Source organism: Cebus imitator, unplaced genomic scaffold, assembly GCF_001604975.1.
Source record: "Cebus imitator isolate Cc_AM_T3 unplaced genomic scaffold, Cebus_imitator-1.0 Scaffold10, whole genome shotgun sequence".
Lineage (NCBI taxonomy): Eukaryota > Metazoa > Chordata > Mammalia > Primates > Cebidae > Cebus > Cebus imitator.
The window spans coordinates 6,680,135-6,692,298 of NW_016107325.1; positions in this window are offsets into that span (position 1 = coordinate 6,680,135).

The following is a 12,164-nucleotide window of genomic DNA, read 5'->3' on the forward strand; positions in this document are numbered from 1 at the left end:
GGATTAGTACCCTTTTAAAAGTGAGTGAGTTCAGCACATTTTGCCCTTCTGATCCACCATGTCAAGAAATAGCATTCATGGCACTATCTTGGAAATAGAGGCTGGGGACCTCACCAGATACTGAACCAATCTGTGCCCTTGATCTTGGACTTCCCATCCTTCAGAACTGTGAGAAAATAAATTTATGTTCTTTATAATTACCCAGTCTCAGGTATTTCGTTGTAGCAGAACTAACAGACTGAGACAAACTGTGTGTGTGTGTGTGTGTGTGTGTGTGTGTGTATACATATATATGTATATAAATATCTTGCTGGCCTAAGCAGGAAAATTTGGAAACTGGATTGTTTTTTTTTTTTTTAGATACCTTCCTGAATCATACATAATTCAGTTTGGCTAAAGCTATAAGTGGACACATATTTTCAGCAATATGTGAAAGGACACATAGTCTGGAACATTCATGTGCTAAATTCATTGGCCTGGACATTGTCACATATTTGTTTAGAACAAATAAAACCTATTATGCATTATATAAAATATATAACTTCATGGCAGTAGCCCTCCTGGATGCTTTAGAGCATAAATCCTTAGCTAATATTTGGAAGAATCAAATTACATATGAATTCAACTGAAAAGTTCACAATGTCTGTAAACTGGAGACAAAGTAACAAGTTCAGGAAATCTGAATCAGAGTTACTTCGAAGAATTTTTAGTTAACTCATTTCTGTTAACAAGGCCTGTAGCAGTCCTTCAACTTGTGGTTCAGGAAAGAGAATGAGGGACTGAAGGAGGAAGTCCTAGATCATTGAAAAAACTGTCTTGCTCATAGTAAGTAACTGGAGTTTCTTATATTTTTACCACCATGAGGAGGGACGTTATGGAGACTATAAGGAAATTCAACTTCTACAGAAAAATAATGCAAAGACTTTTATTGAAAGTTTATCATGGTCTAGGTGACTAATATTTAAACTGAGGAGACTTAATGTGACTTACTGATACATCCCTAAGATAGTGAAGGAGGGAGGCTCACTAGTGAGTGGATCGCTGTGTCCCATCTCTATTCCAAAAAGAGTACACTTTACAAAGAATTCATATTTTGGGAATACACATTTTTGGAAGGGTGTTTGAAAGTCTCTGATTGGGGATTAAAACATGATGTACAAAGAATCCTCACAAAAACAGAAATATGGTATCAGGCCTTTCTTAGATTGCCTTACATTTATATATACCCAACAAGTGCCAATATGAATTCAGAGCAGGCAGCTGCCTTTACCATCAGTTTTTCATAGAATCAAATGCTAGAAAAGTTGAGCAAGCTCTGAAACCTATATACCATTTTGTTGAAGGTGGGAAAGGTACTTCAATTCTGTTATGCTACTACTGTTATAAATGAAAGAATGGATGAGTAAAGCCAGTAAATGAAGGAGGAGATGAGACACCTATTTATAAAGATTACAAATTGTACCATATTTCATAATGTAAATGTATACTGCATATTAAAATATAGTTTCCAATTCTTCCTAAAATAATTAACTTTTTTTCCTCTGAATTCCCACTAAATCGGCTATGTGTTTCATTTTTGTATCTGAATACTTGTGTTGAGGGTATTATAGATTTAGCAGCTTTGGGGAGATTGCATAATCCCTCCTCATCCTTAGAACTCATTCAAAATTTTAGACCCCCCCCCGGCCCCGCCCCAGATGATTTCATTTGATTCATCCTTTCTCCTTGAAATGCAGTGAGAATCTCCAGGGACATATTCATCCTATGTGAGAGATTTTTAAATGATAGAGTGATCCAAATTATTTTGTTACTCCATATAATCTATTTAAAAATACTTCAAGATGAAGTATTTATGATTTTAATAGACAGACAAAAATAAATAAGGCAGCATGCATGGACTGTGAGTGAAACCTTATAGATATTTCAGAATGCTTTATTCATTTCAAGAACAGACTGCTTGTGTGCTCACAAATGTGCTGCATGCTGTTAATTACCAATTAAATGTAATGTTAACATTTAATAATTGTGGAACACCCACAATAAACCATAGAGAAAACCTGAAACTCATCTCAAAAAAGGAATTCTGGAGGCTGACTGAAGTTCTCAGATGTGGCCAGTTGCTGCCTAAGGCTCATCTTATTCCCTGGAACCTTGATGACACAGTGTCTCCTCTGAGGAGGTAGCAGACACGAAGCAGCTCAGGACAAATCGTCTTATCTATGCCATTCTCAGAAAGGCATAAGTGGGAAAGCCTTCCCTTGCTTCCTTCCTGAGGCTTCTCTGCACAGCTGCTCACAGATGACGTTTCCTCTGCCGCCACCTTGTGGGGCTTTAACCATCAGATCTTAACTGCATGGGAACAAATTAAGCTGATTCAGTTAAACAAAACTGTAACTATGTACAATTATAGATTTTTTTGACCAGTTAACAGAAAAGGGAGATCATCTGTATTTCCCACTATGAAGGTAAAATCATGGCTATAATTTAAACTTAAAACATATTTTATAAAGGCAGAGAAGATAACCTTCTACTTCATTACCTCTACTGCTAATATTCTCCCCAAGCTTCAGAAAAAAAATCACTTAAAATTAAGCTGCTCAGGGCCCAAGATACTTCTGCTACAGAATCAGGGGATAACAGTGTAAACATCTGTAGGTAAGAGACAAGGTAACATGTACTGAGGATGTTTATAGGGAATGTTCTTATGAATATTCCTATGTTACACCTCCCTGTACCTTCCTTTTGTGATTCCATGATATTCTGAGCTTACCTCTAGCCACAGCACTCATCTCACTTTGTTACAATTGCATTTTGACTTATCTGCCATTCCTAGTAAGCTATGAGCTTCACAAGGACAGGCAACATGTCTTCCTTATTTTTGAATCCTCAATAGTAGTGTAGAGTTTGGCACACAGGAGGTATTCAATGCATATTTAGTGAATAAATGAACATCGAATGCCTACCATGTGCTAGGAGATGTTAGGAAAATAAAGATATATACCTATGCTTTTCCTGGGCTTTCTATATGTTACCACATTTAATTTTCACAACTCCATGAGTGGGCCTGTTGTTTTCTCTTGCTCAGTATTCATTCCTTCTGTTTTCAGTAAAACTGCTCCTAGATTTTCTTCTGGAAAAATTACCCATTTCCTCATCCTCAAACTATCTTTGGGTAGGATTGATGCATTTCCCAGCTATTGAGCTAGAGCTTGGTTAGTTTAACCTAATCAAAATACCCCACTCCCTGGCTATGTCCATGGGGCCCAATTAGAACCAGAGAAATCCCAGCACTTTGGAAGACCAAGGCAGGTGGGTCACTTAAGGTTGGCAATTCAAGACCACCCTGGCCAACATGGTGAAACCTCATCTCTACTAAAAATACAAAAANTGCCTCAACCTCCTGAGTAGCTGGGATTACAGGCACGCGCCACCATGCCCAGCTAATGTTTTGTATTTTTAGTAGAGACAGGGTTTCACCATGTTGACCAGGATGGTCTCGATCTCGACCTCGTGATCCACCCGCCTCGGCCTCCCAAAGTGCTGGGATTACAGGCTTGAGCCACCACCACACCCAGCTAAAGCAACTTTTTTAAAAAAGTCAGATACTGTGCTGTATATATTTTACAAATACAAACTGCTCTGCAAGAGCAGTGATAGAATTTTACGAAACATTGCATTATCAAAAATCGTACATAAAAACAATTGTTTCCATAGGAAAATATGAAGTGGGAAGACAAGGGAGTTTCCAGTTGCAGTACAAGTATTTTTTTCCTTAGGAGTATCAGTAACAAATTTTAGCTGTAAGAGGGTGTTACAAAAACTAAGCATTGTTGAGGAAACCCTACAATTGAGCACACCTCACTTCTCCCCCCCATTCCCAGCACTGTCATTAGCACAGTGGCCTTCAAATCAGCTAGGACAAACGAGAATGACTCAGAGCAGCAATGCTGTCCAACTGCTCTTCTCTCCCACGCCACTCTTCCCCACCTGCTTATCTGACTGTTATACCAAACAGTAATGTGCCTCATTGAAACTCTGCTCCTTAATTAATCCACTCTATTAAGTTCATGTTACAAAAACACAATCTATAAGACAGGTGATGGCATTATTTAATTTCTGTTCTCAACAACCTTACTATGTAGGCACTATTACACTGGAGTCCTATTATTAACCTATGAGCATATATGGTGCAACTCACTTAAATTTCAGGCCACGGCATCTAGTCACTCTACGAGCTTATGACTCAGGCTGACCTTGAGATGGGAGAAGCATTTCTCCTTTTCCCTCAGTAAAACTCAAATCCCACATGCCTCTCTCCAAGTATAAGCTATTTTGAATATGAGTCTAAAGTTTACTTTAATTTTGCATAGAAGCAAATTTTCCTGTCCTGCTAGCTTTGGAACCAAATTAAGAACAAAACTGTATATAGTACTTCCATTTCACAGAGGTTGTTAAATGGCTTCACCAAGGACATAAGTAGTACTCAAACATTTGCCTGACCCCTTTATAACCTCTTAACACTAACTTCTTGGTATCACTTCCAAATACTTTACAACGTTCACTAAAAACACATTTTCAAGTCTGTTTTTATGAATCTTAAGCAGTAAAGCAAATCCAAACATAAAAATAATTATATTAAATTAATATAGTTAAACATACTGACTAAAAGACATTGTCAGAGTGGGACAAGACTCATCTATTTCCTATTTACAAGAAATCACTTTAGGCTGGCGCCGTGGCTCATGCCTGTAATCCCAGCACTTTGGGGGGCCGAGGCAGGTGGATCACGAGATCAGGAGTTTGAGACCAGCCTGGCCAACAAGGTGAAACCCTGTCTCTACTAAAAACACAAAAATTAGCCAAGCGTGGTGGCACATGCCTGTAATCCCAGCTACTCAGGAGTCTGAGGCAGGAGAGTCGACTGAACCTGGAAGGTGGAGGTTGCAGTGAGCTAACATCACACCACTGCACTCCAGCCTGGGCAACAGAGCGAGACTCTGTAAAAAAAAAAAAAAAAAAAAAAGCCAGAGAAATAAAAGTGGAAATTCTGTGGCTATTTGTAACAGTGAGTTATGGTTGGGTCAAGGGTTGGGAGGGGGCCTCCCTCTATGTCCTAAGAATGGAGGCAGAAGGGACAGCTGGAGAAATATGGGTCCTTGGAGACACTGTCTATATGCCAGATGAAACTTAATCTAAAGCTAGCGCAGGACTTTGAGTTACATGAGCCAACAAATTCTCTTGTTCAGATATATTGAGTTGGATTTCCTGTCATAATATAAAGAGGACCTATTGATCTTCTGATAGAGAGTATACCCACTTTGCAAAGGAGGAACTGAGATTAAAGAAGGTGCATTATATATTCCAATGTCATATTGCCAACAAAATGAACTTGGAGTCAGTTGTCAAACCCTTAGTTTTTTTATTGCACAGTTTCTTCCAGAATTAGCATGGACAATAATGACTAGAACCAATTAACCTATTCTCTTGAAATCAGAATGTGTGTGTGAATGAATGAAATCAGTATTAACAAAGTTAAAAATATAAAATGTTAATAAAGAGAACTTGTCCCAACTCTTACATTGGTATTAATTTATTATCTGCATAATGTGGTTAGCTGATAGTTTCCTAAATATTAATAAGGGAAAATATTGAAATTTAAGTTCTGAATATCAGCTTATTTTTTCATTATTGTAATACTATGATAGACTCATAGCCTGGAGCTACATGTTTTGCTTAGTTAACGGTTCAAAGTTGAGTTCAAAAATAATTTAATTTTTCAAATTTATACTCGAAAAGCTATATTTTAGGCAATGACTTTCCAACAGAAATTAGTTTTGTTTCCTTCTAAACATTTATTTATTGATGTGTAGATTTACTTAAAATAATGTACAGAAAGATATTTTACATAGGAAATCAAACACATGATTACTTTATCTTTGTTATCCATATACCAAATGGTTTCTATGTCCCTACTCAACCTTTTTTTTGTATCTTCTCATTTTATTATTTTTTTATATCAATAACTACCATTTTCTTGGACATTTTATGAGCAAACTCTTGCCTAAAGATTCTGTTGCTAGGTAACATCCTCCTTTCCTCTGCCATCTCCTCTCCCTTTCTTTTGGGCTGGTTGCCATAATGTCTTTTGTAATGGGTGGCTCAAGTCCTTACTGTAATCACGGAAGTTGAATAAAAACCTAAGTCTCTCTCTCTCTCTCTTTCTGTCTTCTATATAGCCGACTTGCTCAGTGAAGTATTTGCATTTAATTTAACACAGATTAATCATTCAATTTAATTACTCTATAAATAGCTACTTTATGCAATTTATCTGGAGTTTTTGGTTTACCTTACAGAACAATTTCATGGGTTGAAACTCTAATTGAAAAGTTACTTAATTTGGGCAGAGTTGGGAATTTAAGTTCTGGAATTTCATTTGGATTTAATTAAATACAGATCAATCATTCAATATAATTACTCTATGCAATTTATCTGAATTTTTGGTTTAACTTACAGAACAATTTCATGGGCTGAAACTCTAAGTCAAGAGTTTAATTTGGGCAGGGTTGGGAATTTAAGTTCTGGAATGTCTTTTTCTTCAATGTGCTTGACATTTTCCACCTGCCCATAAAGATCTACTTTTCACCTTTTTCTACATTGCTGTGTGCCTGGGGAGGCTGACCTTTGTGGACTCTATCAATCAGCTCCCTTTTCCTCTAGCTTCTGATCAGATTCAGCCAATGGAAACAGTAGCAGGAAATCAGAGGTGGGGAGAAGAGTGAGGTTTTGGTATTTATTCCCTAGGCTAATCTTAATGCAGGTCATGGTGCATCTGAGTGCTAAAAGTCATGTGTCAGGGGACCCTCTTGATACAATAATTCTACTCAGGTTTTGATACTGCTTTCTTGCCTTGCACCTTCTGCCTAATGGTGGTGATGGGTTCTCAACCTTGCTTACACTGGGACACTATATTAGGCCTGATTGGTGTGTCTTACCTATGTCAACACCTTTGCAAATAGTGACTTTCTTACAGTCCCTCAATTACTGTGTCTGAATGTGTCATCTGCTTTTTCTGGTGAAAGTGGCAGTGGCAGCAACTGAGCTTTATGGCTAAAAGACAGAAAACAAAGAAAGTGTTCAAGGTAAACTGAGTTGAGCAGATCTCGGGTGGTGCACGAACTGAGCTCATTCCACCCACCCATAACAGATCATGGGTCCTCATCTACATTAGTATCTATCACAATTCTTACTTCTTTTTGTACCAGGAGAGTACCAAGGTTTTTTCTTTACTTCAGTTTCTAATTTTGGATAACTCAAGCAATGAAGTGTTTTACAGTTTAATTCTTAGGTTTTAAGTAACATAAAGGCTCTAAGAATAGGACTCATTCACTCCCATTCATTCAGAACTACACAAGCACTGGTGATTGTGTAGCACAAGGTGACAGCACAACAGTGAACATCATGATCAAATGTCTCCTGTTTTCAACTTTCAGATTTTGTGTACCATTTTCTGAACATGAAAAATAATCAGTTCATGTTTTGTTTTAAAAATATTTTGCAACTGCTTTGATCTGTGTCTACATCCACAATGCAAGCTATTACTAACTTGGTTTCCTCTTGAAATGTAATTGGTGCTATTTATTTCACAAGATTGTTGCAAGGGTGAAATGTGATAACATGTAAAGTAGCTGTGAAAAACATAAAGTGCTATATAAAAGAATAAGTTGTAATTTTAAAGTTTTTATTAACAGGTTTTATTCCCACCAATAATTTTACGTAAATATGAAGGGGTGCAGTCTTATTTTACACATACACAAAACACCTGAGGATTAATGTGGAAATGAGATGATCTCATCTTTTAGTCATCTAATAATATATTTAAGAATTGGGCCGTTTTTATGTTTTTGATGAAACTATTTTTAATTTTTTGTAACAGGACTACTCTAACTTAACTGACACTATACAGAAGCGAGTTACTAACCAATGGGATAAGCACCAACATAAAAGAGTTTGACATATTTCATTTATATCTTTCTAGAGAGACAGATTTGTGGGTATATCATCCCATGTTATCTAAGTACAGTCTAAATGATATTCGAAAGCCTGCAACTTGGATTTAAAATTTAAGATAGGTATTTTTCTGATCTTGCCTGAAAAGATGACTTTATTGAGGCTTTTAGTCATACGGTTGCTGTTCTTATTCAGCATTAGTCATGACACATATTGTGATCTACGTTATATATGTATATATAATTTCTCAACAAGTTTTCATTGAATCCAAATTACTTAATGGACTTAATAATCAAAGTGAGTATGTATATATGCAGAAAGTATACCAACCATCATCTTTCTGAAGAGCCTTGATAACAGTTTTATGCTAAAATGAACGATTAGTAAATTGCTTTAGAGTTTGTACTCCTGCCAAAAGAGTACTAGTATTTTCAGAATTAGAAACGGAAAACTGTGTTATTGAGAGCTTAACTGAAGAAAGGTCAGTTTCTCAAGCGACTGCTTGAGGTAATAAATGATAAATAATATTTATTTTTGTCTTATTTGGCATGCTTATTATTTTTCCTCTGTCCTCACTGGTGGGCAGTAACCCTTAGACAGATATTGAAAGGAACAACTTTTAGTTAAAATTATTACTGTATGGCTTCACTTGATACTGTCATATTTTTATGTCTTATGCAAATAACACATATAAGCCTTCATTATTCCATATTAAAAACATAATGAATAATTTCTGGAAAAAGTATGATAATTAGTGCGTGTTGATCAATTAAGGAAATCTATGTAAAGGAATATTGGAAATGCAATTAAGGAAATCCAGTTGATTTTAGCATAAGAGAGATAAATACTAGGGTGGATCAAAGTGACAGCACAACAGTGAACATTATGATCAAGTGTCTCTTTTTTTCAACTTTCAGATTTTGTGTGCTATGAACTCAATTGCTCCCCTCCCCGAATTTGCATGCTGCAACCCCAACCACCCACATGGGATGACATTTGGAAATAGATCTTTAGGAGATAATTCAGTTTAGGTGAGGTCATGAGGGTGGAGTCCTCATGATGAGAATTCTGCCCTTATGAAAAGAGACACCAGAACGCTTGCTTTGTCTTCAGAACTGTAAGACATAAATTCCTTTTGTTTAAGCCACACAGTCTATGGTATTTTGTTATGGCAGCCTGAGCTGACAGACACTGTGTATGTACTTTCTCAAGTGTTATATGGATTTAGAAGTTGTCAGAATTATTTTGCATATGTAATAGGCTGTACTTTTAATCTTCTAAATCGTAAAATTATTTATATTATTCGTTAATTTTTATAATCAATGATGCCCAAAGAGGCCTTAATTTCTTAGGCCCCTTTCACTTTCATTATCTGCATCAGCAATTTGTTATTTAGGGCCATTTTGGAGGAATCCTCCCTCTTTAAAAATAAATTCTTTGCCACTTGTCAACACTTGCTGCCTATGTATCCAGTGGAGAAAGGTCTGTGAAGATGCAAATGCTGATTGGTTGGTAGGCACCCTCACCAGAAATTGTTCACTCCAGGCAACCTCTTAGATCAACAGTCCTGACATAGTCACTTAGTATCACAGGCGTCTCAAATTTAACATGTCCAATATTCTTGATTTGGCACTATCTCAAACTGCTCTTCCTCCAGTCTTCACCATGTCATTGAAGGGCAAATCCTAAATACCAGGAAACCCTGCTGGCTATACCTTAAAAACAGAAAAATAATCTCACTACTTCTTACCATCTCAACTGCTATACCCTAGTAAGTCATTATCATCTCTAGATTACCAACAGATTGCTAACAGATCTTGTTTCTACACTAACCCCCTTCTGTCTATTGTCAACACAGCTGAAAGAATGAGCCGTCCTAAATCGTATCATGTTCCACTTAGGTTCCAAACTCTTCAGTGGCTCTGTATCACACCCACAGTATAAAAGAAAATACTTACAACGGTCTGTAAAGCCCTGCATGATCTGCTCTAATGTCCCTGCTCTGCAGCCACTCCTACTACTCTCCCTCTTGCTCAAACTATTCTGGGCTCACTGGCTTCCTTGCCATTCTTCAAATAGATCAGGCAGGCTTTTGCTTTATGACCTTAAGTATAGCTCTTTGTGGAAATCTCTTCCTATAGATAAGTACAAAGTGTCTAACTCATTCATGAACTCAAGTTTTTGCTCAAATCTTGCCTTTTCAATAAGGTTACCCAAGGACTCAATTTAGAGCTAGAACCTACTCTCTCATCTCCCTACCCTTAAACTTGACTTAGGTTTCCTTATTTTTCCATAGCATTTATCACCTTCTCACATGGTTTATAATTGACTTATTCATTATCTTTACTTACTACTGTCTGTTCTCCCTGCTAGAATGTAAGCTCCAGAAAAGCAAGGACATTCTTCCCCTCCTATTGATGTATGTTTTCCATGTCTGAAGTGGTGTTACATCATATATGTTCAATAAATAATTGTTGAATAAATGAATTATTCTACCTAAATGAAATTTCTTAGTGATTTAAAATAAATTCCATTAATGTTGATTTTCATTAGCTGGTTTTTCTTATTTATTACATATACATGATTTATATGAGAAAAGTAGGCTCTGGCTTTGTGAGTTAAATTTGCTGAGGAGCTGTGACTCTTGTCTCTCCCTCATTTATATAGTGGAAAAGAGAAAATGAGGTGGTAACAGATAGGAAAAAGAACTGCAATTAATTTATTGTTTGTATTTGACTGGCAAATGTGCCAGTTAATTGAATATCTAAACTTATGATAAGGCCAATGCCATCAATATTCAGAAGAAATTCCATAGTTGGACATAATCCTGTAAGCTTTATGGTCACCAGAAAGGATGTATCCTGAGTAAGAGAAGTAATTAAATTGGCTAATCTTGGTCAAAACAATGCATTTCCTTGACTATTTCTCTAGTTATATTTTCCACTGCCATTTAAAAACTTTTAAAGCCTTTTTTTTTCTTTTTTGGTGTGAATACTTTTATTATATTCTGAAATACAGTACTATGGTTGGGGGTGGAAAGGAAAGGGAACATAAAATATTTAAGAGACCATATTCTGCGGCTTAACTCTCAGCTTTGTTAGTCACTATGCAACTGCAGTTGTGGGTAAATGAAATACAATTCTCCACCTTACTTTTCACATCTGTGAAATGGGAATAATAGCACATACCTAATAGAGTTGTTTTGAGCAGTAACACTTCACAACACACAGTGCCTGGTACACAGTATTCACTCTATAATTATTTTTATAAGATAAAGAGGATTTTATTAAAATAAAATATTTAAAAAGCAATTTTTTATTATACATGACATTTTTGTAAAATACTATTGTTCATAGTATTAACTTGACTCATGGAGACAAATAAACATTACTATTATTTAAAAAAATAACGCTATAGGCTTATTTGAATTTTTATACTAGAAAATTTTTATTTATTTATTTATTTATTTTTTTGAGACAGAGTTTTGCTTGTTACCCAGGCTGGAGTGCAATGGTGAGATCTCGGCTCACCACAACCTCTGCCTCCTGGGTTTAGGCAATTCTCCTGCCTCAGCCTCCTGAGTAGCTGGGACTACAGGCATGCACCACCATGCCCAGTTAATTTTTTGTATTTTTAGTAGAGATGGGGTTTCACCATGTTGACCAGGATCGTCTCGATCTCTTGACCTCGTGACCCACCTGCCTTGGCCTCCCAAAGTGCTGGGATTACAGGCATGAGCCACCGCGCCCGGCTATACCAGAAAATTTATAATTTGAAACACTAGCTTTAGGGAAAGAGATGCTGTGTTGTTCAAAGTCCTCCTCTGCATCTTCATGGTAGGAACTTTCTTTGGTAGCCCTTTCTCTAAGTTAAGAATCAGGAACTGTGAAGGATCTGATACTTTACCCTATTTGTAAACAAACAAGTAGAGTGCCACAGTTTCATAGAAGTTGGCAGAATGCATGAGATTCCTGAGTCAGATACAAAGAACTTTATTACTCCAAGGATAATAGGCAGCATGAGCTTCATACTTCCATAGATTCCTTTCGCTCCAAAGTCCCACAGGGCGAAAAGGAGCTGCTAAATGGGTGCTATACCTGTTTTGGGTTTGTTATCCAACTGGAAGAACTCCATGCTTAGGAAAGTCCTAAGAAGGC